This window comes from Carassius gibelio, chromosome A9 (assembly GCF_023724105.1).
Source record: "Carassius gibelio isolate Cgi1373 ecotype wild population from Czech Republic chromosome A9, carGib1.2-hapl.c, whole genome shotgun sequence".
NCBI lineage: Eukaryota > Metazoa > Chordata > Actinopteri > Cypriniformes > Cyprinidae > Carassius > Carassius gibelio.
The window spans coordinates 346032-373857 of record NC_068379.1 but is presented as its reverse complement, the minus strand read 5'-3'; the positions used below and the strand labels follow the sequence as shown (position 1 = coordinate 373857).

Here is a 27826-nt window from a genome sequence, read left to right as displayed (position 1 = left end):
CTTTTGCGAACTAGTCCTAGGTTTTTTGCCCGATCGGAACCAAACCACTGCAGTAATATTCTGTGGACTTTCTAGATCAATAATTATTAAAAAAAATGTTGAATTTTGTCCTTTGGTTAGCTGTTACCGGGTAATTTAGAAAAAGGGGTGTGGCCAAACATACCCCAAAGCCTATAAAACCTAAAGGAAAACTCAAAACTGTATGAAACTCAGTGAAATTATGTATCAGGTGACTCTTAACAAGCATGCAAAGTTTCATGGAGATCAGACCATAGGTGGCGCTATAACAGTAGAAAAGGTCTCAAAACACAAGATTTATATGGTAAATGGACCCAAATTGTTTGAAAATGCTCATATATTCACTCAAAAACACTAAATCTTCATATCATATGATAGATCTCCTCATTCTGAACAACTTTGCCTCTGGGACCAATGTTGTCAATAAAGCTGTTAATTAAATATTCAAGATTATTTTAAAAAGTTACTTTGGCATACTTGTGATACGGTTTAAGATGAAAATCAATAAAACCACTGAAGTACAATTCTCTAGACTCTGAAGGTCAATAATTATCAAAAACATGTTGAACAATTGCATTTGGACAACTATAAACCAGTGATTTTATAGTATGTTCTTTTCATGGTGTACACAAAGGCCTATTAATACAAACAGAAAGCCCACACATTATCAAAACTGTGTAAAACAATGCATAATTTCATTCTAAACAAGCATGCAAAATTTAAGAGAGATTGGGCAAAAAAAAAAAAAAAACCACTATAACAGTTATGTTTAAAAACAGTGTTGCTTGAGTAAATGCAATTTATAACCTCTAGATGGCAGTGGAAGACCACTAATGGGCTCATTCAGTTAAGTTGAACAGTACTGTTGAAAGGATTCATGAATTCATCCCAAAACATTAAAAATGTAACTGTTATAACATTTTAAATCTCATTGAGTCAATGTTTTCCATTTTGTTCTTACAGATATATCAGTTTTTACTATTTTGCCACATTGTGATTACAGTTTAACCTGAAAATGACATCTAAACTCTTAAAAAGAGAAGACTTGCAATAAGTTTATTGTCACCTATCACTTATCTCAAATACCTATATCTGCAACAAAATGTTTGTGCATGTATATGTGTGTCTTTCTCTGTGTGTGTGTGTGTGTGTGTGTGTGTGTGTGTGTGCATATGCTTATAGAGTATACATATATTAGTCTAATCATTTACTTTCAGTGTGTGTGTCTGTCTGTTAGCCTGTTCTCCATTTTGGATGTGTATAACTGTCATCCATGCATCCAGGTTGGCTCAGACCACCTCAGAGGCCTTAATGTGCTTGAACCCCGGTAAATGCTGCTTGCAGCTTTAATTAGGGGTTCAAGCACGCAGTGCTGAAACCCTATTGTATTTGTTAGGATTTTTATTATTATTATTATTATTATTATTATTCTCCACTCAAACTGTTCGTGCAGCCCAAACCGTAAGGCCTAGAAAGCTGAAATTTGGTCAGAATGTAGTAGTCCGGCCTTCTTGTCAGATACCGAGTCTCGACCCAATCGGCCTAACGGGGGCGCTACAGCGCAAAAAACTAAAAATTTTGACATTTTTGGCCGTAAATCGTAAACCGTTAGCTGTAGACTCAAAAACATGGCATTGTTGCAATCCTTGGGTTAGCCCGAACAAAAGTGCACGGCGCCTTTTTGGGGTCTACGACGCACCGTTTTCTCGCAAAATCGAGCTATATCCGAAACCTAGTTTTGCGAACTAGTCCTAGGATTTTCAACCAATCAGAACCAAACCACTTCATAAATATTCCCTGGACACTCATTATCAATAATTATCAAAAAAAGTTGAAATTTCAATTCTTACGCGAAACAGTACACCAAAAAGCGTCTATGCTAACGTTAGCCAAATGCTATTTTAACTATAACTCTTGAACGGAATGAGATATCTTCACCAAACTCGGTACGCATATGTAAGAGCTCAATCTTTGGTCAAATCAAAAAAATTGCGCATCTCTGCCACTTGGGGGCGCTATAAGATAGAAAAAACACATAAATGGCTATAACTAGGCAACCGTTGGCTCGATCGACTTGAAAATCGGTATGCAGTGTCTTGGTCTGAAGGGGCACAAGTACCTATGAGGACATTTGCATTTCTCAAAAAAACATGGCCGCCATTGGCCAAACAAATTTAAGCACCTATTTGAAAGGGTTAACGGATGTTGATCGGAACGAAACTCGCTGGGTACGTTCGACTCATGAACCTTAAGGTCTGTAAGAATTTTGAAAGAAATCGGCCACTAGTTGGCGCTAACGAGTTTTATGGCTCTGTAATCACGTGGTGTTTCACATATCAACACAATATGCATATCATTTGATAGATCTCCTCATAATGCACAACTTTGCCTCAAGAACCATTGCTGTCAATCAAATCGTTCAATTGTTATTCACAAATATGTTAAAAACCTACTTTTGCGAACTAGTCCTAGGTTTTTTGCCCGATCGGAACCAAACCACTGCAGTAATATTCTGTGGGCTCTCTAGATCAATAATTATTAAAAAAATGTTGAATTTTGTCCTTTGGTTAGCTGTAAAGGGGTAATTTAGAAAAAGGGGTGTGGCCAAACATACCCCAAAGCCTATAAAACCTAAACGAAAACTCAAAACTTTATGAAACTCAGTGAAATCATGTAACAGGTTACTCTTAACAAGCATGCAAAGTTTCATGGAGATCAGACCATAGGTGGCGCTATAACAGTAGAAAAGGTCTCAAAACACAAGATTTCTATGGTAAATGGCCTCAAATTGTTTGAAAATGTTCATATATTCACTCAAAAACACTAAATCTTCATATCATATGATACAGCTCCTCATTCTGAACAACTTTGCCTCTGGGACCAATGTTGTCAATAAAGCTGTTAATTAAATATTCAAGATTATTTAAAAAAGTTACTTTGGCATACTTGTGATACGGTTTAAGATGAAAATCAATAAAACCACTGAAGTACAATTCTCTAGACTCTGAAGGTCAATAATTATCAAAAACATGTTGAACAATTGCATTTGGGCAACTATAAACCAATACTTTAATAATATGTTATTTGCATAGTATACACAAAGGCCTATTAATACAAACAGAAAGCCCACAAATTATCAAAACTGTGTAAAATAATGCATAATTTCATTCTAAACAAGCATGCAAAATTTAAGAGAGATTGGGCAAAAAAAAATTACAACACTATAACAGTTATGTTTAAAACCAGGGTTGTTTGAGTAAATGCAATTTATAACCACTAGATGGCAGCGGAAGACCACTAATGGGCTCATTCAGCTAAGTTGAACAGCTCTGTTTTCATGAATTCTTGCCAAAACATTAATAAATTAACTGTTATAACATTTTAAATCTTACTGAATCAATGTTTTCCATTTTGTTCATACAGATGTATCAGTTTTTACAATTTTGCCACATTATGATTACAGTTTAACCTGAAAATGACATCTAAACTCTAAAAAAGAGAAGACTTGCAATAAGTTTATTGTCACCTATCACTTATTTCAAATACCTGTATCTGCAACAAAATGTGTGTCCATGTATATGTGTGTCTTTGTGTGTGTGTGTGTGTGCATATGCTTATAGAGTATACATATATTAGTCTAATCATTTGCTGTCAGTGTGTGTGTCTGTCTGTTAGCCTGTTCTCCATTTTGGATGTGTTTAAATGTCATCCAAACATCCAGGTTGGCTCTGACCACCTCAGAGGCCTTAATGTGCTTGAACCCCGGTAAAATGCTGCTTGCAGCTTTAATTATTATTATTATTATTATTCTTCCGCCTTAAAACTGAACGTGCAGCCCAAACCGTAAGGCCTAGAGAGCTGAAACTTGGTCAGATGGTAGTAGTCTTGCTCGCTACTCAGATACAAAGAACCGGCCCAATCGGCCTAACGGGGGCGCTACAGCGCAAAAAACTAAAATTTTGGACAATTTTGGCCGTAAAGTGTAAACCGTTAGCCATAGACTCAAAAACATGGCTTTGTTGCAATCCTTGGGTTAGCCCGAACAAAAGTGCACGGCGCCTTTTTGGGGTCTACGACGCACCGTTTTCTAGCAAAATCGAGCTATATCCGAAACCTACTTTTGCGAACTAGTCCTAGGATTTTCAACCAATCAAAACCAAACCACTTCATAAATATTCCCTGGACACTCAATATCAATAATTATCAAAAAAAAGTTGAAATTTCAATTCTTACGCGAAACAGTACACCAAAAAGCGTCTATGCTAACGTTAGCCAAATGCTATTTTAACTATAACTCTTGAACGGAATGAGATATCTTCACCAAACTCGGTACACATATGTATGAGCTCAATCTTTGGTCAAATAAAAAAAATTGCGCATCTCTGACACTTGGGGGCGCAATAAGATAGAAAAAACACATAAATGGCTATAACTAGGCAACCGTTGGCTCGATCGACTTGAAAATTGGTATGCAGTGTCTTGGTCTGAAGGGGCACAAGTACCTATGAGGACATTTGCATATCTAAAAAAACATGGCCGCCATTGGCCAAACAATTTTAAGCACCTATTTGAAAGGGTTAACGGATGTTGATCGGAACGAAACTCGCTGGGTACGTTCGACTCATGAACCTTAAGGTCTGTAAGAATTTTGAAAGAAATCGGCCACTAGTTGGCGCTAACGAGTTTTATGGCTCTGTAATCACGTGGTGTTTCACATATCAACACAATATGCATATCATTTGATAGATCTCCTCATAATGCACAACTTTGCCTCAAGAACCATTGCTGTCAATCAAATCGTTCAATTGTTATTCACAAATATGTTAAAAACCTACTTTTGCGAACTAGTCCTAGGTTTTTTGTCCGATCGGAACCAAACCACTGCAGTAATATTCTGTGGACTCTCTAGATCAATAATTATTAAAAAAATGTTGAATTTTGTCCTTTGGTCAGCTGTAAAGGGGTTATTTAGAAAAAGGGGTGTGGCCAAACATACCCCAAAGCCTATAAAACCTTAACGAAAACTCAATACTTTATGAAACTCAGTGAAATCATGTAACAGATGACTCTTAACAAGCATGCAAAGTTTCATGGAGATCAGACCATAGGTGGCGCTATAACAGTAGAAAAGGTCTCAAAACACAAGATTTATATGGTAAATGGCCTCAAATTGTTTGTAAATGCTCATATATTCACTCAAAAACACTAAATCTTTATATCATTTGATAAATATCCTCATTCTGAACAACTTTGCCTCTGGGACCAACGTTGTCAATAAAGCTGTTAATTAAACATTCAAGATTATTTTAAAAAGGTACTTTGGCAAACTAGTGATCGGGTATAAGATGAAAATCAATAAAACCACTGAAGTACAATTCTCTAGACTCTGAAGGTCAATAATTATCAAAAACATGTTGAACAATTGCATTTAGACAACTATAAACCAGTAATTTTATATTATGTTATTTGCATAGTGTACACAAAGGCCTATTAATACAAACAGAAATCCCACAAATGATCAAAACTGTGTAAAATAATGCATGATTTCATTCTAAACAAGCATGCAAAATTTAAGAGAGATTGGGCAAAAATAAAAAAATAACAACACTATAACAGTTATGTTTAGAAACACAGTGTTGTTTCAGTAAATGCAATTTATAACCACTAGATGGCAGCGGAAGACCACTAATGGGCTCATTCAGTTAAAATGAACAGTACTGTAGAAAGGATTCATGAATTCATGCCAAAACATTAATAAATTAACTGTTATAACATGTTACATCTTATTGAATCAATGTTTTCCATTTTGTTCATACAGAAACATCATTTTTTACAATTTTGCCACATTGTGATTACAGTGAAACCTGAATGACATCTAAACTCTTAAAAACTAGTTTAATCATTTAATTTCAGTGTGTGTGTGTCTTTCTTTTGGATGTATTTAAATGTCATCCATACATCCTGGTTGGCCGAGACCACCCCAGAGGCACAAAGACCTATTAATACAAACAGAAATCCCACAAATTATCAAAACTGTGTAAAGTAATGCATAATTTCATTCTAAACAAGCATGCAACATTTAAGAGAGATAGGGCAAAAAAACCCAACAACAACACTTTAACAGTTATGTTTAAAAACACAGTGTTGTTTGAGTAAATGCAATTTATAACCACTAGATGGCAGCGGAAGACCACTAATGGGCTCTTTCAGCTAGTACTGTTTTTATGAATTCATGCCAAAACATTAATAAATTAACTGTTATAACATTTTGTATCTCATTGAATTGATGTTTTCCATTTTGTTCATACAGATGTATCAGTTTTAACAATTTTGCCACATTATGATTACAGTTTAATCTGAAAATGACATCTAAACTCTAAAAAAAGAGAAGACTTGCAATAAGCTTATTGTCACCTATCACTTTTTATCAAATACCTATATCTGCAACAAAATGTTTGTGCATGTATATGTGTATCTTTGTGTGTCTTTGTGTGTGTGTGTGTGTGTGTGTGTGTGTGTGTGTGCATATGCTTATAGAGTATACATATATTAGTCTAATCATTTACTTTCAGTGTGCGTGTCTGTCTGTTAGCCTGTTCTCCATTTTGGATGTGTTTAACTGTCATCCATACATCCAGGTTGGCTCTGACCACCTCAGAGGCCTTAATGTGCTTGAACCCCGGTAAATGCTGCTTGCAGCTTTAATTATTATTATTATTCTTCCGCCCTAGAACTGAACGTGCAGCCCAAACCGTAAGGCCTAGAGAGCTGAAATTTGGACAGATCGTAGAGCTCATTTTGGGGAAAACTTATCAAAGTCTCAGCCCAATCGGCCAAACGGGGGCGCTATAGCGCAAAAAACAAAAATTTTGGACGTTTTTGGCCATGAATTGTAAACCGTTAGCCATAAACTCAAAAACATGGCATCATAGCAATCCTTGGGTTAGCCCGAACAAAAGTGTACGGCGCCTTTTTGGGGTCTACGACGCACCGTTTTCTCGCAAAATCGAGCTATATCCGAAACCTACTTTTGCAAACTAGTCCTAGGATTTTCAACCAATCAGAACCAAACCACTTCAGAAATATTCCCTGGACACTCAATATCAATAATTATCAAAAAAAAGTTGAAATTTCAATTTTTACGCGAAACAGTACGCCAAAAAGCGTCTATAGTAACGTTGGCCAAATGCTATTTTAACTATAACTCTTGAACGGAATGAGATAACTTCACCAAACTTGGTACACATATGTACGAGCTCAATTTTGGGTAAAATAAAAAAAAATGCGCATCTCTGCCACTTGGGGGCGCAATAAGATAGAAAAAACACATAAATGGCTATAACTAGGCAACCGTTGGCTCGATCGACTTGAAAATTGGTATGCAGTGTCTTGGTCTGAAGGGGCACAAGTACCTATGAGGACATTTGCATATCTCAAAAAACATGGCCGCCATTGGCCAAACAATTTTAAGCACCTATTTGAAAGGGTTAACGGATGTTGATCGGAACGAAACTCGCTGGGTACGTTCGACTCATGAACCTTAAGGTCTGTAAGAATTTTGAAAGAAATCGGCCACTAGTTGGCGCTAACGAGTTTTATGGCTCTGTAATCACGTGGTGTTTCACATATCAACACAATATGCATATCATTTGATAGATCTCCTCATAATGCACAACTTTGCCTCAAGAACCATTGCTGTCAATCAAATCGTTCAATTGTTATTCACAAATATGTTAAAAACCTACTTTTGCGAACTAGTCCTAGGTTTTTTGCCCGATCAGAACCAAACGACTTCAGTAATATTCTGTGGACTCTCTAGATCAATAATTATCAAAAAAATGTTGAATTTTGTCCTTTGGTTAGCTGTAAAGGGGTAATTTAGAAAAAGGGGTGTGGCCAAACAAACCCCAAAGCCTATAAAACCTAAACGAAAACTCTAAACTTTATGAAACTAGGTGAAATCATGTAACAGGTGACTCTCAACAAGGCTGCAAAGTTTCATGGAGATTGATCCATAGGTGGCGCTATAACAGTAGAAAAGGTCTCATAACACAAGATTTAGATGGTAAATGGCCTAAAACTGTTTGAAAATGCACATATATTCACTCAAAAACACTAAATCTTCATATCATATGATAGATCTCCTCATTCTGAAAAACTTTGCCTCTGGGACCAATTTTGTCAATAAATCTGTTAATTAAATATTCAAGATTATTTGAAAAAGTTACTTTGGCAAAGTATTCCAAGGCTTTAAGCTGAAAATCAATAAAACCACTGAAGTACAATTCTCTAGACTCAGAAGGTCAATAATTATCAAAAACATGTTGAACAATTGCATTTGGACAACTATAAACCAGTAATTTTATAATATGTTATTTGCATAGTGTACACAAAGGCCTATTAATACAAACAGAAAGCCCACAAATTATCAAAACTGTGTAAAATAATGCATAATTTCATTCTAAACGAGCATGCCATATTTAAGAGATATTGGGCAAAGAACACTAAGATTTAAAAGGATTAACACATTGATGTATGAGAAATTGCCATTTATAACCACTAGATGGCAGCAGAAAACCACTAATGGGCTCATTCAGCTAACTTAAACTGTACAGTTGAAAGGATGTAATGCCTAAACAATACAAAAAACACTCTTACAACATTTCAAATCGCATTGAGTTAAAGTTTTCCATTTTGTTCATTCAGACATATCAGTTTTTAAAATTTTGCAACATTATGATTACAGTGAAACCTGAAAATGACATCTAAAATCTTAAAAACGAGTTTAATCATTTAATTTCAGTGTGTGTGTCTGTCTGTTAGCCTATTCTCCATTTTGGATGTGTTTAACGACCATCCATATATGTCCAGGTTGGCTCTGACCACCTAAGATGCCTTAAGTGCTTGAACCCCGTAAATGCTGCTTGCAGCTTTAATTATTAGGGGTTCAAGCACGCAGTGCTGAAACCCTATTGTAATTGTTAGGATTTTTAGGGGTTCAAGCACGCAGTGCTGAAACCCTATTGTATCTGTTAGGATTTTTATTATTATTATTATTATTATTATTCTCCACTCAAACTGATCGTGCAGCCCAAACCGTAAGGCCTAGAGAGCTAAAACTTGGTCAGATGGTAGAAGTCCGGCCTTCTTGTCAGATCCAAAGGCTCACCCCAATCGGCCTAAAGGGGGCGCTACAGTGATCAAAAATGCGTTAGTGCTAATAACTCCTAAACCGCTTATCATAGAGCCAAAAATTTTACATTTCCGGAATCCGTGGGTCATGCGAAATTAAAAACGGTCACTCTGATTTTGGGTCTAGGAGGCCTCGTTTTTTCGCAAATTTGACGTATGTCCAAAACCTACTTTTGCGAACTAGTCCTAGATTTTTCGCCCAATCTGAACCAAACCACTGCAGAAATGTTCTCTGGCCAGGCAATATCAATAATTATCAAAAAAAAGTTGAAATTTCGACTCGCTGTCGTAATGGGATGCCAAAACGTTCGAAAGTCGAGGAGCAATTTTACGCAACAGGCTATAACTCGTGAAAGAAATAAGATATCTTAACCAAACTTGCTACACATTTGTAAGACCTAAAACTTTGGTCAAATAAAAAAAATTGCACACCTCTGCCACTTGGGGGCGCTATAAAAAGAAAAAACACATAAATGGCTATAACTAGGCTACCGTTGGCTCGATCGACCTAAAAATTGGTATGCAGTGTCTTTGATTGAAGGGGCACAAGTACCTATGAGGACATTTGCATATCTCAAAAAACATGGCCGCCATTGGCCAAACAATTTTAAGCACCTATTTGAAAGGGTTAACGGATGTTGATCGGAACGAAACTCGCTGGGTGCGTTCGACTCATGAACCTTAAGGTCTGTAAGAATTTTGAAAGAAATCATCCACTAGTTGGCGCTAACGAGTTTATTGGCTCTGTAATCACGTGGTGTTTCACTTATCAACACAATATGCATATCATTTGATAGATCTCCTCATAATGCACAACTTTGCCTCAAGAACCATTGCTGTCAATCAAATCGTTCAATCGTTATTCACAAATATGTTAAAAACCTACTTTTACGAACTAGTCCTAGGTTTTTTGTCCGATCGGAACCAAACCACTGCAGTAATATTCTGTGGACTCTCTAGATCAATAATTATCAAAAAAATTTTGAATTTTGTCCTTTGGTTAGCTGTAAAGGGGTAATTTAGTAAAAGGGGTGTGGCCAAACATACACCAAAGCCTATAAAACCTAAACGAAAACTCAAAACTTTATGAAACTTCGTGGAATCATGTATCAGGTGACTCTTAACAAGCATGCAAAGTTTCATGGAGATCAGATCATAGGTGGCGCTATAACAGTTGAAAAAGCCTCAAAAACACACATTTTCAATAGAAAATGATCACAATTTGTAGGACATGTTCATACATTCACACAAACACTAGATCTTCATATCATATGATAGATCTCCTCTTTGTGAACAACTTTGCCTCAAGGAGCGAAGATGTCAATCAAATCGTTCAATTGTTATTCACAAATATGTTAAAAACTTACTTTTGCGAACTAGTCCCAGATTTTTTACCCGATCGAAACCAAACCACTGCAGTAATTTTCTCTGGACTCTCTAGATCAATAATTATTAAAAAAATGTTGAATTTTGTCCTTTGGTTAGCTTTAACTGGCTAAATTAGAAAAGGGGCGTGACCAAAATACCCAAAAGCATATAAAACCTAAACGAAAACTCAAAACTTTATGAAACTTGGTGAAAACATGTAACAGATGACTCTTAAGAAGCATGCAAATTTTCATGGAGATCGGACCACAGGTGGCGCTATGACAGTAGAAAAGGTCTCAAAACATAAGATTGATATGGTAAATGGCCTCAAATTGTCTGAAAATGCTCATATATTCACATAAACACTAGATCTTCATATCATATGATAGATCTCCTCATTCTGAACAACTTTTGGGACCAATGTTGTCAATAAAGCTGTTAATTAAATATTGAAGATTATTTAAAAAAGTTACTTTGGCAAAGTAGTCCAAGGCTTTAAGCTGAAAATCAATAAAACCACTGAAGTACAATTCTCTAGACTCTGAAGGTCAATAATAATCAAAAACATGTTGAAAAATTGCATTTGGACAACTATAAACCAGTGATTGTATAATATGTTCTTTTCACAGTGTACACAAAGGCCTATTTATACAAACAGAAAGCCCACAAACTATCAAAACTGTGTAAAATAAAGCCTAATTTCATTCTAAACAAGCATGCAAAATTTAAGAGAGATTGGGCAAAAAACTTTACACTATAACAGTTATGTTTAAAAACAGTGTTGTTTGAGTAAATGCAATTTATAACCACTAGATGGCAGCGGAAGACCACTAATGGGCTCATTCAGCAAATTGAAACAGTACTTTTGAGAAGATTTATGAATTCATGCCTAAACAAAAAATAAAAAAAAACACTGTTACAACATTTTAAATCTCACTGAGTTAAAGTTTTCCATTTTGTTCATACAGACTTACCAGTTTTTAAAATTTTGCCACATTATGATTACAGTGAAACCTGAAAATGACATCCAAACTCTTAAAACTAGTTTAATCATTTAATTTCAGTGCGTGTGTCTGTCTGTCAGCCTATTCTCCGTTTTGGATGTGTTTAACTGTCATCCGTACATCCAGGTTGGCTCAGACCACCTCAGAGGCCTTAATGTGCTTGAACCCCGTAAATGCTGCTTGCAGCTTTAATTATTATTATTAGGGGTTCAAGCACGCAGTGCTGAAACCCTATTGTATTTGTTAGGATTTTTATTATTATTATTATTAGGGGTTCAAGCACGCAGTGCTGAAACCCTATTGTATCTGTTAGGATTTTTATTATTATTATTATTATTATTATTCTCCACTCAAACTGATCGTGCAGCCCAAACCGTAAGGCCTAGAGAGCTGAAACTTGGTCAGATGGTAGAAGTCCGGCCTTCTTGTCAGATCCAAAGGCTCGCCCCAATCGGCCTAAAGGGGGCGCTACAGTGATCAAAAATGCGTTAGTGCTAATAACTCCTAAACCGCTTATCATAGAGCCAAAAATTTAACATTTCCGGAATCCGTGGGTCATGCGAAATTAAAAACGGTCACTCTGATTTTGGGTCTAGGAGGCCTCGTTTTTTCGCAAATTTGACGTATGTCCAAAACCTACTTTTGCGAACTAGTCCTAGGTTTTTCACCCAATCTGAACCAAACCACTGCAGAAATGTTCTCTGGCCAGGGAATATCAATAATTATCAAAAAAAAGTTTAAATTTCGACTCGCTGTCGTAATGGGATGCCAAAACGTTCGAAAGTCGAGGAGCAATTTTACGCAACAGGCTATAACTCGTGAAAGAAATAAGATATCTTAACCAAACTTGCTACACATTTGTAAGACCTAAAACTTTGGTCACATAAAAAAAATTGCACACCTCTGCCACTTAGGGGCGCTATAAAAAGAAAAAACACATAAATGGCTATAACTAGGCTACCGTTGGCTCGATCGACCTAAAAATTGGTATGCAGTGTCTTGGTCTGAAGGGGCACAAGTACGTATGAGGACATTTGCATATCTCAAAAAACATGGCCGCCATTGGCCAAACAATTTTAAGCACCTATTTGAAAGGGTTAACGGATGTTGATCAGAACGAAACTCGCTGGGTGCGTTCGACTCATGAACCTTAAGGTCTGTAAGAATTTTGAAAGAAATCGGCCACTAGTTGGCGCTAAAGAGTTTATTGGCTCTGTAATCACGTGGTGTTTCACTTATCAACACAATATGCATATCATTTGATAGATCTCCTCATGATGCACAACTTTGCCTCAAGAACCAATGCTGTCAATCAAATTGTTCAAATGTTATTCACAAATATGTTAAAAACCTACTTTTACGAACTAGTCCTAGGTTTTTTGTCCGATCGGAACCAAACCACTGCAGTAATATTCTGTGGACTCTCTAGATCAATAATTATCAAAAAAAATGTTGAATTTTGTCCTTTGGTTAGCTGTAAAGGGGTAATTTATTAAAAGGGGTGTGGCCAAACATACCCCAAAGCCTATAAAACCTAAACGAAAACTCAAAACTTTATGAAACTTCGTGGAATCATGTATCAGGTGACTCTTAACAAGCATGCAAAGTTTCATGGAGATCGGATCATAGGTGGCGCTATAACAGTTGAAAAAGCCTCAAAAACACACATTTTCAATAGAAAATGATCACAATTTGTAGGACATGTTCATACATTCACACAAACACTAGATCTTCATATCATATGATAGATCTCCTCTTTGTGAACAACTTTGCCTCAAGGAGCAAAGATGTCAATCAAATCGTTCAATTGTTATTCACAAATATGTTAAAAACTTACTTTTGCGAACTAGTCCCAGATTTTTTACCCGATCAAAACCAAACCACTGCAGTAATTTTATCTGGACTCTCTAGATCAATAATTATCAAAAAAATGTTGAATTTTGTCCTTTGGTTAGCTTTAACTGGCTAAATTAGAAAAGGGGCGTGACCAACATACCCAAAAGCATATAAAACCTAAACGAAAACTCAAAACTTTATGAAACTTGGTGAAAACATGTAACAGGTGACTCTTAACAAGCATGCAAATTTTCATGGAGATCGGACCACAGGTGGCGCTATGACAGTAGAAAAGGTCTCAAAACATAAGATTGATATGGTAAATGGCCTCAAATTGTCTGAAAATGCTCATATATTCACATAAACACTAGATCTTCATATCATATGATAGATCTCCTCATTCTGAACAACTTTTGGGACCAATGTTGTCAATAAAGCTGTTAATTAAATATTGAAGATTATTTAAAAAAGTTACTTTGGCAAAGTAGTCCCAGGCTTTGAGCTGATAATCAATAAAACCACTGAAGTACAATTCTCTAGACTCTGAAGGTCAATAATAATTAAAAACATGTTGAAAAATTGCATTTGGACAACTATAAACCAGTGATTGTATAATATGTTCTTTTCACAGTGTACACAAAGGCCTATTTATACAAACAGAAGGCCACAAACTATCAAAACTGTGTAAAATAAAGCCTAATTTCATTCTAAACAAGCATGCAAAATTTAAGAGAGATTGGGCAAAAAACTTTACACTATAACAGTTATGTTTAAAAACAGTGTTGTTTGAGTAAATGCAACCACTAGATGGCAGCGGAAGACCACTAATGGGCTCATTCAGCAAATTGAAACAGTACTTTTGAGAAGATTTATGAATTCATGCCTAAACAATAAAAAAAAAACACTGTTACAACATTTTAAATCTCACTGAGTTAAAGTTTTCCATTTTGTTCATACAGACTTACCAGTTTTTAAAATTTTGCCACATTATGATTACAGTAAAACCTGAAAATGACATCCAAACTCTTAAAACTAGTTTAATCATTTAATTTCAGTGCGTGTGTCTGTCTGTCAGCCTATTCTCCGTTTTGGATGTGTTTAACTGTCATCCGTACGTCCAGGTTGGCTCAGACCACCTCAGAGGCCTTAATGTGCTTGAACCCCGTAAATGCTGCTTGCAGCTTTAATTATTAGGGGTTCAAGCACGCAGTGCTGAAACCCTATTGTATCTGTTAGGATTTTTTTTATTATTATTATTATTTTTCTCCGCTAAAACTGATCGTGCAGACCAAACCGTAAGGCCTAGAGAGCTGAAACTTGGCCAGAAGGTAGAGCTCCCCGAGGGGACATTCTGACAAAGTCTCAGCTTAATTGGCCTATGGGGGGCGCTACAGTGATCAAAAATGCGTTTTTGCTAATAGCTCCTAAACCGCTTGTCATAGACCCAAAAATTTTACATTTCTGGAATCTGTGGGTCAAGCGAAATTAAAAACGGTCACTCTGATTTTGGGTCTAGGAGGCCTCGTTTTTTCGCAAACTTGACGTATGTCCAAAACCTACTTTTGCGAACTAGTCCTAGGTTTTTCGCACAATCGGAACCAAAATACTGCAGAAATGTTTGCTGGACAGTGAATATCAATAATTATCAAAAAAAAGTTGAAATTTCGACTCACTGTCAAAATGGGATGCCAAAACGTTCGAAAGTCGAGGACCAATTTTACGCAACAGGCTATAACTCATGAATGAAATAAGATATCTTAACCAAACTTGCTAGACATTTGTATGAGCTAAAACTGTGGTCAAATAAAAAAAATTGCGCATCTCTGCCACTTGGGGGCGCTATAAAAAGGAAAAACACATAAAAGGCTATAACTTGGCAGCCGTTGGCTCTATCGACTTGAAAATTGGTATGCAGTGTCTTGGTCTGAAGGGGCACAAGTATCTATGAGGACATTTGCATATCTCAAAGAACATGGCCGCCATTGGCCAAACAAATTTAAGCACCTATTTGAAAGGGTTAACGGATGTTGATCGGAACGAAACTCGCTGGGTAGGTTCAACTCATGAACCTTAAGGTCTGTAAGAATTTTGAAAGAAATCGGCCACTAGTTGGCGCTAACGAGTTTTATGGCTCTGTAATCACGTGGTGTTTCACATATCAACACAATATGCATATCATTCGATAGATCTCCTCATAATGCACAACTTTGCCTCAAGAACCATTGCTGTCAATCAAATAGTTCAATTGTTATTCACAAATATGTTAAAAAGCTACTTTTGCGAACTAGTCCTAGGTTTTTTGCCCGATCGGAACCAAACAACTTCAGTAATATTATGTGGACTCTCTAGATCAATAATTATTAAAAAAATGTTGAATTTTGTATTTTGGTTAGCTTTAAAGGGGTAATTTAGCAGAGGGGTGTGGCCAAACATACCCCAAAGCCTATAAAACCTAAACAAAAACTCAAAACTTTATGAAACTCGGTGAAATCATGTAACAGGTGACTCTTAACAAGCATGCAAAGTTTCATGGAGATCGGACCATAGGTGGCGCTATAACCGTAGAAAAGGTCTCAAAACACAAGATTTATATGGTAAATGGCCTCAAATTGTTTGTAAATGCTCATATATTCACTCAAAAACACTAAATCTTCATATCATTTGATAAATCTCCTCATTCTGAACAACTTTGCCTCTGGGTCCAACGTTTTCAATAAAGCTCTTAATTAAATATTCAAGATTATTTAAAAAAGTTACTTTGGCATACTTGTGATACGGTTTAAGATGAAAATCAATAAAACCACTGAAGTACAATTCTCTAGACTCTGAAGGTCAATAATTATCAAAAACATGTTGAAAAATTGCATTTGGGCAACTATAAACCAATAATTTTATAATATGTTATTTGCATAGTGTACACAAAGGCCTATTAATACAAACAGAAAGCCCACAAATTATCAAAACTGTGTAAAATAATGCATAATTTCATTCTAAACAAGCATGCAAAATTTAAGAGAGATTGGGCAAAAAAAAATTACAACACTATAACAGTAATGTTTAAAACCAGTGTTGTTGGAGTAAATGCAATTTATAACCACTAGATGGCAGCAGAAGACCACTAATGGGGTCATTCAGCTAGTACTGTTTTTATGAATTCATGCCACAACATTAATAAATTAACTGTTATAACATTTTAAATCTCATTGAATTGATGTTTTCCATTTTGTTCATACAGATGTATCAGTTTTAACAATTTTGCCACATTATGATTAAAGTTTAACCTGAAAATGACATCTAAACTCTAAAAAAGAGAAGACTTGCAATAAGTTTACTGTCACCTATCACTTATTTCAAATACCTATATCTGCAACTAAATGTGTGTGTGTGTGTGTGTGTGTGTGTGTGCATATGCTTATAGAGTATACATATATTAGTCTAATCATTTACTTTCAGTGTGTGTGTCTGTCTGTTAGCCTGTTCTCCATTTTGGATGTGTTTAAATGTCATCCATGCATCCAGGTTGGCTCTGACCACCTCAGAGGCCTTAATTTGCTTGAACCCCGGTAAAATGCTGCTTGCAGCTTTAATTATTATTATTATTATTATTCTTCTGCCCTAGAACTGAACGTGCAGCCCAAACCGTAAGGCCTAGAGAGCTGAAATTTGGACAGATCGTAGAGCTCAATTTGGGGAGAACTTATCAAAGTCTCAGCCCAATCGGCCTAACGGGGGCGCTACAGCGCAAAAAACAAAAATTTTGGACATTTTTGGCCGTAAAGTGTAAACCGTTAGCCGTAGACTCAAAAACATGGCATTGTTGCAATCCTTGGGTTATCCCCAACAAAAGTGTACGATGCCTTTTTGGGGTCTACGACGCACCGTTTTCTCGCAAAATCGAGCTATATCCGAAACCTACTTTTGCGAACTAGTCCTAGGATTTTCAACCAATCAGAACCAAACCACTTCATAAATATTCCCTGGACACTCAATATCAATAATTATCAAAAAAAAGTAGAAATTTCGATTCATACGCGAAACAGTACGCCAAAAAGCGTCTATGCTAACGTTAGCCAAATGCTGTTTTAACTATAACTCTTGAACGGAATGAGATATCTTCACCAAACTCGGTATACATATGTATGAGCTCAATCTTTGGTCAAATAAAAAAAATTGCGCAGCTCTGCCACTTGGGGGCGCAATAAGATTTAAAAAACACATAAATGGCTATAACTAGGCAACCGTTCGCTCGATCGACTTGAAAATTGGTATGCAGTGTCTTGGTCTGAAGGGGCACAAGTACCTATGAGGAAATTTGCATATCTCAAAAAACATGGCCGCCATTGGCCAAACAATTTTAAGCACCTATTTGAAAGGGTTAACGGATGTTGATCGGAACGAAACTCGCTGGGTACGTTCGACTCATGAACCTTAAGGTCTGTAAGAATTTTGAAAGAAATCGGCCACTAGTTGGCGCTAACGAGTTTTATGGCTCTGTAATCACGTGGTGTTTCACATATCAACACAATATGCATATCATTTGATAGATCTCCTCATAATGCACAACTTTGCCTCAAGAACCATTGCTGTCAATCAAATCGTTCAATTGTTAGTCACAAATATGTTAAAAACCTACTTTTGCGAACTAGTCCTAGGTTTTTTGCCCGATCGGAACCAAACCACTGCAGTAATATTCTGTGGGCTCTCTAGATCAATAATTATTAAAAAAATGTTGAATTTTGTCCTTTGGTTAGCTGTAAAGGGGTAATTTAGAAAAAGGGGTGTGGCCAAACATACCCCAAAGCCTATAAAACCTAAACGAAAACTCAAAACTTTATGAAACTCAGTGAAATCATGTAACAGGTTACTCTTAACAAGCATGCACAGTTTCATGGAGATCAGACCATAGGTGGCGCTATAACAGTAGAAAAGGTCTCAAAACACAAGATTTCTATGGTAAATGGCCTCAAATTGTTTGAAAATGTTCATATATTCACTCAAAAACACTAAATCTTCATATCATATGATACAGCTCCTCATTCTGAACAACTTTGCCTCTGGGACCAATGTTGTCAATAAATCTGTTAATTAAATATTCAAGATTATTTAAAAAAGTTACTTTGGCATACTTGTGATACGGTTTAAGATGAAAATCAATAAAACCACTGAAGTACAATTCTCTAGACTCTGAAGGTCAATAATTATCAAAAACATGTTGAACAATTGCATTTGGGCAACTATAAACCAATAATTTTATAATATGTTATTTGCATAGTGTACACAAAGGCCTATTAATACAAACAGAAAGCCCACAAATTATCAAAACTGTGTAAAATAATGCATAATTTCATTCTAAACAAGCATGCAAAATTTAAGAGAGATTGGGCAAAAAAAAAATAACAACACTATAACAGTTATGTTTAAAACCAGGGTTGTTTGAGTAAATGCAATTTATAACCACTAGATGGCAGCGGAAGACCACTAATGGGCTCATTCAGCTAATTTGAACAGCACTGTTTTCATGAATTCTTGCCAAAACATTAATAAATTAACTGTTATAACATTTTAAATCTTACTGAATCAATGTTTTCCATTTTGTTCATACAGATGTATCAGTTTTTACAATTTTGCCACATTATGATTACAGTTTAACCTGAAAATGACATCTAAACTCTAAAAAAGAGAAGACTTGCAATAAGTTTATTGTCACCTATCACTTATTTCAAATACCTATATCTGCAACAAAATGTGTGTCCATGTATATGTGTGTCTTTGTGTGTGTGTGTGTGTGTGTGCATATGCTTATAGAGTATACATATATTAGTCTAATCATTTGCTGTCAGTGTGTGTGTCTGTCTGTTAGCCTGTTCTCCATTTTGGATGTGTTTAAATGTCATCCAAACATCCAGGTTGGCTCTGACCACCTCAGAGGCCTTAATGTGCTTGAACCCCGGTAAAATGCTGCTTGCAGCTTTAATTATTATTATTATTATTATTATTATTATTCTTCCGCCGTAAAACTGAACGTGCAGCCCAAACCGTAAGGCCTAGAGAGCTGAAATTTGGTCAGATCGTAGAGCTCAATTTGGGGAGAACTTATCAAAGTCTCAGCCCAATCGGCCTAACGGGGGCGCTACAGCGCAAAAAACAAAAATTTTGGACATTTTTGGCCGTAAATCGTATACCGTTAGCCGTAGACTCAAAAACATGGCATTGTTGCAATCCTTGGGTTAGCCCGAACAAAAGTGCACGGCGCCTTTTTGGGGTCTACGACGCACCGTTTTCTCGCAAAATCGAGCTATATCCAAAACCTACTTTTGCGAACTAGTCCTAGGATTTTCAACCAATCAGAACCAAACCACTTCATAAATATTCCCTGGACACTCAATATCAATAATTATCAAAAAAAAGTTGAAATTTCAATTCTTACGCGAAACAGTACACCAAAAAGCATCTATGCTAACGTTAGCCAAATGCTATTTTGACTATAACTCTTGAACAGAATGAGATATCTTCACCAAACTCGGTATACATATGTATGAGCTCAATCTTTGGTCAAATCAAAAAAATTGCGCATCTCTGCCACTTGGGGGCGCTATAAGATAGAAAAAACACATAAATGGCTATAACTAGGCAACCGTTGGCTCGATCGACTTGAAAATCAGGTATGCAGTATCTTGGTCTGAAGGGGCACAAGTACCTATGAGGACATTTGCATATCTAAAAAAACATGGCCGCCATTGGCCAAACAAATTTAAGCACCTATTTGAAAGGGTTAACGGATGTTGATCGGAACGAAACTCGCTGGGTACGTTCGACTCATGAACCTTAAGGTCTGTAAGAATTTTGAAAGAAATCGGCCACTAGTTGGCGCTAACGAGTTTTATGGCTCTGTAATCACGTGGTGTTTCACATATCAACACAATATGCATATCATTTGATAGATCTCCTCGTAATGCACAACTTTGCCTCAAGAACCATTGCTGTCAATCAAATCGTTCAATTGTTATTCACAAATATGTTAAAAACCTACTTTTGCGAACTAGTCCTAGGTTTTTTGCCCGATCGGAACCAAACCACTGCAGTAATATTCTGTGGACTCTCTAGATCAATAATTATTAAAAAAATGTTGAATTTTGTCCTTTGGTTAGCTGTAACGGGGTAATTTAGAAAAAGGGGTGTGGCCAAACATACCCCAAAGCCTATAAAACCTAAAGGAAAACTCAAAACTTTATGAAACTCAGTGAAATCATGTAACAGGTGACTCTTAACAAGCATGCAAAGTTTCATGGAGATCAGACTATAGGTGGCGCTATAACAGTAGAAAAGGTCTCAAAACACAAGATTTCTATGGTAAATGGCCTCAAATTGTTTGAAAATGTTCATATATTCACTCAAAAACACTAAATCTTCATACCATATGATAAATCTCCTCATTCTGAACAACTTTGCCTCTGGGACCAATGTTGTCAATAAAGCTGTTAATTAAATATTCAAGATTATTTAAAAAAGTTACTTTGGCATACTTGTGATAAGGTTTAAGATGAAAATCAATAAAACTACTGAAGTACAATTCTCTAGACTCTGAAGGTCAATAATTATCAAAAACATGTTGAACAATTGCATTTGGGCAACTATAAACCAATAATTTTATAATATGTTATTTGCATAGTGTACACAAAGGCCTATTAATACGAACAGAAAGCCCACAAATTATCAAAACTGTGTAAAATAATGCATGATTTCATTCTAAACAAGCATGCAAAATTTAAGAGAGATTGGGCAAAAAAAAATACAACACTATAACAGTTATGTTTTAAAACACAGTGTTGTTTGAGTAAATGCAATTTATAACCACTAGATGGCAGCGGAAGACCACTAATGGGCTCATTCAGCTAGTTAAACAGTACTGTTTTCATGAATTCATGCCAAAACATTAATAAATTAACTGTTATAACATTTTAAATCTCATTGAATTGATGTTTTCCATTTTGTTTATACAGATGTATCAGTTTTTACAATTTTGCCACATTATGATTACAGTTTAACCTGAAAATGGCATCTAAACTCTGAAAAAGAGAAGACTTGCAATAATTTTATGTCACCTATCACTTATTTCAAATACCTATATCTGCAACAAAATGTTTGTACATTTATATGTGTGTCTTTGTGTGTGTGTGTGTGCATATGCTTATAGAGTATACATATATTAGTCTAATCATTTACTTTCAGTGTGTGTGTCTGTCTGTTAACCTGTTCTCCATTTTGGATGTCTTTAAATGTCATCCAAACATCCAGGTTGGCTCTGACCACTTCAGATGCCTTAAATGCTTGAACCCCGGTAAAATGCTGCTTGCAGCTTTAATTATTATTATTATTCTTCTGCCCTAGAACTGAACGTGCAGCCCAAACCGTAAGGCCTAGAGAGCTGAAATTTGGACAGATCGTAGAGCTCAATTTGGGGAGAACTTATCAAAGTCTCAGCCCAATCGGCCTAACGGGGGCGCTACAGCGCAAAAAGCAAAAATTTTGGACATTTTTGGCCGTAAATCGTATACCGTTAGCCGTAGACTCAAAAACATGGCATTGTTGCAATCCTTGGGTTAGCCCGAACAAAAGTGTATGGCGCCTTTTTGGGGTCTACGACGCACCGTTTTCTCGCAAAATCGAGCTATATCCGAAACCTACTTTTGCGAACTAGTCCTAGGATTTTCAACCAATCAGAACCAAACCACTTCAGAAATATTCCCTGGACACTCAATATCAATAATTATCAAAAAAAAGTTGAAATTTCAATTCATACGCGAAACAGTACACCAAAAAGCGTCTATGCTAACGTTAGCCAAATGCTATATTGACTATAACTCCTGAACGGAATGAGATATCTTCACCAAACTCGGTAAACATATGTATGAGCTCAATCTTTGGTCAAATCAAAAAAAATGCGCATCTCTGCCACTTGGGGGCGCTATAAGATATAAAAAACACATAAATTGCTATAACTAGGCAACCGTTGGCTCGATCGACTTGAAAATTGGAATGCAATGTCTTGGTCTGAAGGGGCACAAGTACCTATGAGGACATTTGCATATCTCAAAAAAACATGTCCGCCATTGGCCAAACAATTTTAAGCACCTATTTGAAAGGGTTAACGGATGTTGATCGGAACGAAACTCGCTGGGTACGTTCGACTCATGAACCTTAAGGTCTGTAAGAATTTTGAAAGAAATCGGCCACTAGTTGGCGCTAACGAGTTTTATGGCTCTGTAATCACGTGGTGTTTCACATATCAACACAATATGCATATCATTTGATAGATCTCCTCATAATGCACAACTTTGCCTCAAGAACCATTGTTGTCAATCAAATCGTTCAATTGTTATTCACAAATATGTTAAAAACCTACTTTTGCGAACTAGTCCTAGGTTTTTTGTCCGATCGGAACCAAACCACTGCAGTAATATTCTGTGGACTCTGTAGATCAATAATTATTAAAAAAAAATTGAATTTTGTCCTTTGGTTAACTGTAAAGCGGTAATATAGAAAAAGGGGTGTGGCCAAACATACCCCAAAGCCTATAAAACCTAAACGAAAACTCAAAACTTTATGAAACTCAGTGAAATCATGTAACAGGATACTCTTAACAAGCATGCAAAGTTTCATGGAGATCAGACCATAGGTGGCGCTATAACAGTAGAAAAGGTCTCAAAACACAAGATTTCTATGGTAAATGGCCTCAAATTGTTTGTAAATGCTCATATATTCACTCAAAAACACCAAATCTTCATATCATATGATATATCTCCTCATTCTGAACAACTTTGCCTCTGGGACCAATGTTGTCAATAAAGCTGTTAATTAAATATTCAAGATTATTTAAAAAAGTTACTTTGGCATACTTGTGATACGGTTTAAGATGAAAATCAATAAAACCACTGAAGTACAATTCTCTAGACTCTGAAGGTCAATAATTATCAAAAACATGTTGAACAATTGCATTTGGGCAACTATAAACCAGTCATTTTATAATATGTTCTTTTCATAGTGCACACAAAGGCCTATTAATACAATCAGAAAGCCCACAAATTATCAAAACTGTGTAAAATAAGGCATAATTTCATTCTAAACAAGCATGCAAAATTTAAGAGAGATTGGGCAAAAAAAAAATAACACTATAACAGTTATGTTTTAAAACACAGTGTTCTTGGAGTAAATGCAATTTATAACCACTAGATGGCAGCGGAAGACCACTAATGGGCTCATTCAGTAAAGTTGAACAGTACTGTTGAAAGGATTCATGAATTCATGCCAAAACATTAAAAAATGAACTGTTATAACATTTTAAATCTCATTGAGTCAATGTTTTCCATTTTGTTTATACAGATATATCAGTTTTTTTAAATTTTGCCACATTATGATTACAGTTTAACCTGAAAATGACATCTAACTCTTAAAAAGAAAAGACTTGCAATAAGTTTATGGTCACCTATCACTTATTTCAAATACCTATATCTGCAACAAAATGTTTGTGCATGTATATGTGTGTCTTTGTGTGTGTGTGTGTGTGCATATGCTTATAGAGTATACATATATTAGTCTAATCATTTAGTTTCAGTGTGTGTGTCTGTCTGTTAGCCTGTTCTCCATTTTGGATGTGTTTAACTGTCATCCATGCATCCAGGTTGGCTCAGACCACCTCAGAGGCCTTAATGTGCTTGAACCCCGGTAAATGCTGCTTGCAGCTTTAATTAGGGGTTCAAGCACGCAGTGCTGAAACCCTATTGTATCTGTTAGGATTTTTATTAGGGGTTCAAGCACGCAGTGCTGAAACCCTATTGTATTTGTTAGGATTTTTATTATTATTATTATTATTAGGGGTTCAAGCACGCAGTGCTGAAACCCTATTGTAATTGTTAGGATTTTTATTATTATTATTATTATTAGGGGTTCAAGCACGCAGTGCTGAAACCCTATTGTATTTGTTAGGATTTTTATTATTATTATTATTATTATTATTATTATTATTATTATTCTTCTGCCCTAAAACTGAACGTGCAGCCCAAACCGTAAGGCCTAGAGAGCTGAAATTTGGACAGATCGTAGAGCTCAATTTGGGGAGAACTTATCAAAGTCTCAGCCCAATCGGCCTAACGGGGGCGCTACAACGCAAAAAGCAAAAATTTTGGACATTTTTGGCCGTAAATCGTATACCGTTAGCCGTAGACTCAAAAACATGGCATTGTTGCAATCCTTGGGTTAGCCCGAACAAAAGTGCACGGCGCCTTTTTGGGGTCTACGACGCACCGTTTTCTCGCAAAATCGAGCTATATCCGAAACCTACTTTTGCGAACTAGTCCTAGGATTTTCAACCAATCAGAACCAAACCACTTCATAAATATTCCCTGGACACTCAATATCAATAATTATTAAAAAAAAGTTGAAATTTCGATTCTTACGCGAAACAGTACACCAAAAAGCGTCTATGCTAACGTTAGCCAAATGCTATTTTGACTATAACTCTTGAACAGAATGAGATATCTTCACCAAACTCGGTACGCATATGTATGAGCTCAATCTGTGGTCAAATAAAAAAAAATGCGCATCTCTGCCACTTGGGGGCGCTATAAGATAGAAAAAACACATAAATTACTATAACTAGGCGACTGTTGGCTCGATCAACTTGAAAATCGGTATGCAGTGTCTTGGTCTGAAGGGGCACAAGTACTTATGAGGACATTTGCATATCTCAAAAAACATGGCCGTCATTGGCCAAACAAATTTAAGCACCTATTTGAAAGGGTTAAACGGATGTTGATCGGAACAAAACTCGCTGGGTACGTTCGACTCATGAACCTTAAGGTCTGTAAGAATTTTGAAAGAAATCGGCCACTAGTTGGCGCTAACGAGTTTTATGGCTCTGTAATCACGTGGTGTTTCACATATCAACACAATATGCATATCATTTGATAGATCTCCTCGTAATGCACAACTTTGCCTCAAGAACCATTGCTGTCAATCAAATCGTTCAATTGTTATTCACAAATATGTTAAAAACCTACTTTTGCGAACTAGTCCTAGGTTTTTTGCCCGATCGGAACCAAACCACTGCAGTAATATTCTGTGGACTCTCTAGATCAATAATTATTTAAAAAATGTTGAATTTTGTCCTTTGGTTTGCTGTAACCGGGTAATTTAGAAAAAGGGGTGTGGCCAAACATACCCCAAAGCCTATAAAACCTAAAGGAAAACTCAAAACTGTATGAAACTCAGTGAAATCATGTATCAGGTGACTCTTAACAAGCATGCAAAGTTTCATGGAGATCAGACCATAGGTGGCGCTATAACAGTAGAAAAGGTCTCAAAACACAAGATTTATATGGTAAATGGCCCCAAATTGTTTGAAAATGCTCATATATTCACTCAAAAACACTAAATCTTCATATCATATGATAGATCTCCTCATTCTGAACAACTTTGCCTCTGGGACCAATGTTGTCAATAAAGCTGTTAATTAAATATTCAAGATTATTTTAAAAAGTTACTTTGGCATACTTGTGATACGGTTTAAGATGAAAATCAATAAAACCACTGAAGTACAATTCTGTAGACTCTGAAGGTCAATAATTATCAAAAACATGTTGAACAATTGCATTTGGACAACTATAAACCAGTAATTTTATAATATGTTCTTTTCATAGTGTACACAAAGGCCTATTAATACAAACAGAAAGCCCACACATTATCAAAACTGTGTAAAACAATGCATAATTTCATTCTAAACAAGCATGCAAAATTTAAGAGAGATTGGGCAAAAAAAAAAAAAAAACACTATAACAGTTATGTTTAAAAACAGTGTTGCTTGAGTAAATGCAATTTATAACCTCTAGATGGCAGTGGAAGACCACTAATGGGCTCATTCAGTTATGTTGAACAGTACTGTTGAAAGGATTCATGAATTCATCCCAAAACATTAAAAATGTAACTGTTATAACATTTTAAATCTCATTGAGTCAATGTTTTCCATTTTGTTCTTACAGATATATCAGTTTTTACTATTTTGCCACATTGTGATTACAGTTTCACCTGAAAATGACATCTAAACTCTTAAAAAGAGAAGACTTGCAATAAGTTTATTGTCACCTATCACTTATTTCAAATACCTATATCTGCAACAAAATGTTTGTGCATGTATATGTGTGTCTTTCTGTGTGTGTGTGTGTGCATATGCTTATAGAGTATACATATATTAGTCTAATCATTTACTTTCAGTGTGTGTGTCTGTCTGTTAGCCTGTTCTCCATTTTGGATGTGTTTAAATGTCATCCATGCATCCAGGTTGGCTCAGACCACCTCAGAGGCCTTAATGTGCTTGAACCCCGGTAAATGCTGCTTGCAGCTTTAATTATTAGGGGTTCAAGCACGCAGTGCTGAAACCCTATTGTATTTGTTAGGATTTTTATTATTATTATTATTATTATTATTATTATTCTCCACTCAAACTGTTCGTGCAGCCCAAACCGTAAGGCCTAGAAAGCTGAAATTTGGTCAGAATGTAGTAGTCCGGCCTTCTTGTCAGATACCGAGTCTCGATCCAATCGGCCTAACGGGGGCGCTACAGCGCAAAAAACTAAAATTTGTGACATTTTTGGCCGTAAATCGTAAACCGTTAGCCGTAGACTCAAAAACATGGCATTGTTGCAATCCTTGGGTTAGCCCGAACAAAAGTGCACGGCGCCTTTTTGGGGTCTACGACGCACCGTTTTCTCGCAAAATCGAGCTATATCCGAAACCTACTTTTGCGAACTAGTCCTAGGATTTTCAACCAATCAGAACCAAACCACTTCATAAATATTCCCTGGACACTCAATATCAATAATTATCAAAAAAAAGTTGAAATTTCAATTCATACGCGAAACAGTACACCAAAAAGCGTCTATGCTAACGTTAGCCAAATGCTATTTTAACTATAACTCTTGAACGGAATGAGATATCTTCACCAAACTCGGTACACATATGTATGAGCTCAATCTTTGGTCAAATCAAAAAAATTGCGCATCTCTGCCACTTGGGGGCGCTATAAGATAGAAAAAACACATAAATTGCTATAACTAGGCAACCGTTGGCTCGATCGACTTGAAAATCGGTATGTAGTGTCTTGGTCTGAAGGGGCACAAGTACCTATGAGGACATTTGCATATCTCAAAAAACATGGCCGCCATTGGCCAAACAATTTTAAGCACCTATTTGAAAGGGTTAACGGATGTTGATCGGAACGAAACTCGCTGGGTACGTTCAACTCATGAACCTTAAGGTCTGTAAGAATTTTGAAAGAAATCGGCCAGTAGTTGGCGCTAACGAGTTTTATGGCTCTGTAATCACGTGGTGTTTCACATATCAGCACAATATGCATA

At 36.2% G+C, this 27826-nt stretch overlaps 2 long non-coding RNA genes across 4 annotated transcripts in view; one reads left to right on the top strand and one right to left on the bottom strand.

Annotated features, from left to right (window-relative positions):
* Positions 1 to 1873: 1873 nt before the first annotated feature.
* Positions 1874 to 27826, bottom strand: part of LOC128019383 (uncharacterized) — a 40919-nt gene continuing 14966 nt past the window's right edge. The window contains exon 3 of the long non-coding RNA XR_008185132.1: positions 1874 to 2137. This is a non-coding gene — a long non-coding RNA (uncharacterized LOC128019383). The remainder of the gene's footprint in view (positions 2138 to 27826) is intronic.
* Positions 20098 to 27826, top strand: part of LOC128019381 (uncharacterized) — a 31379-nt gene continuing 23650 nt past the window's right edge. For all 3 annotated transcript variants that reach the window (XR_008185128.1, XR_008185130.1, XR_008185129.1), the window contains exons 1-2: positions 20098 to 20675; positions 25702 to 27726. This is a non-coding gene — a long non-coding RNA (uncharacterized LOC128019381). The remainder of the gene's footprint in view (positions 20676 to 25701; positions 27727 to 27826) is intronic.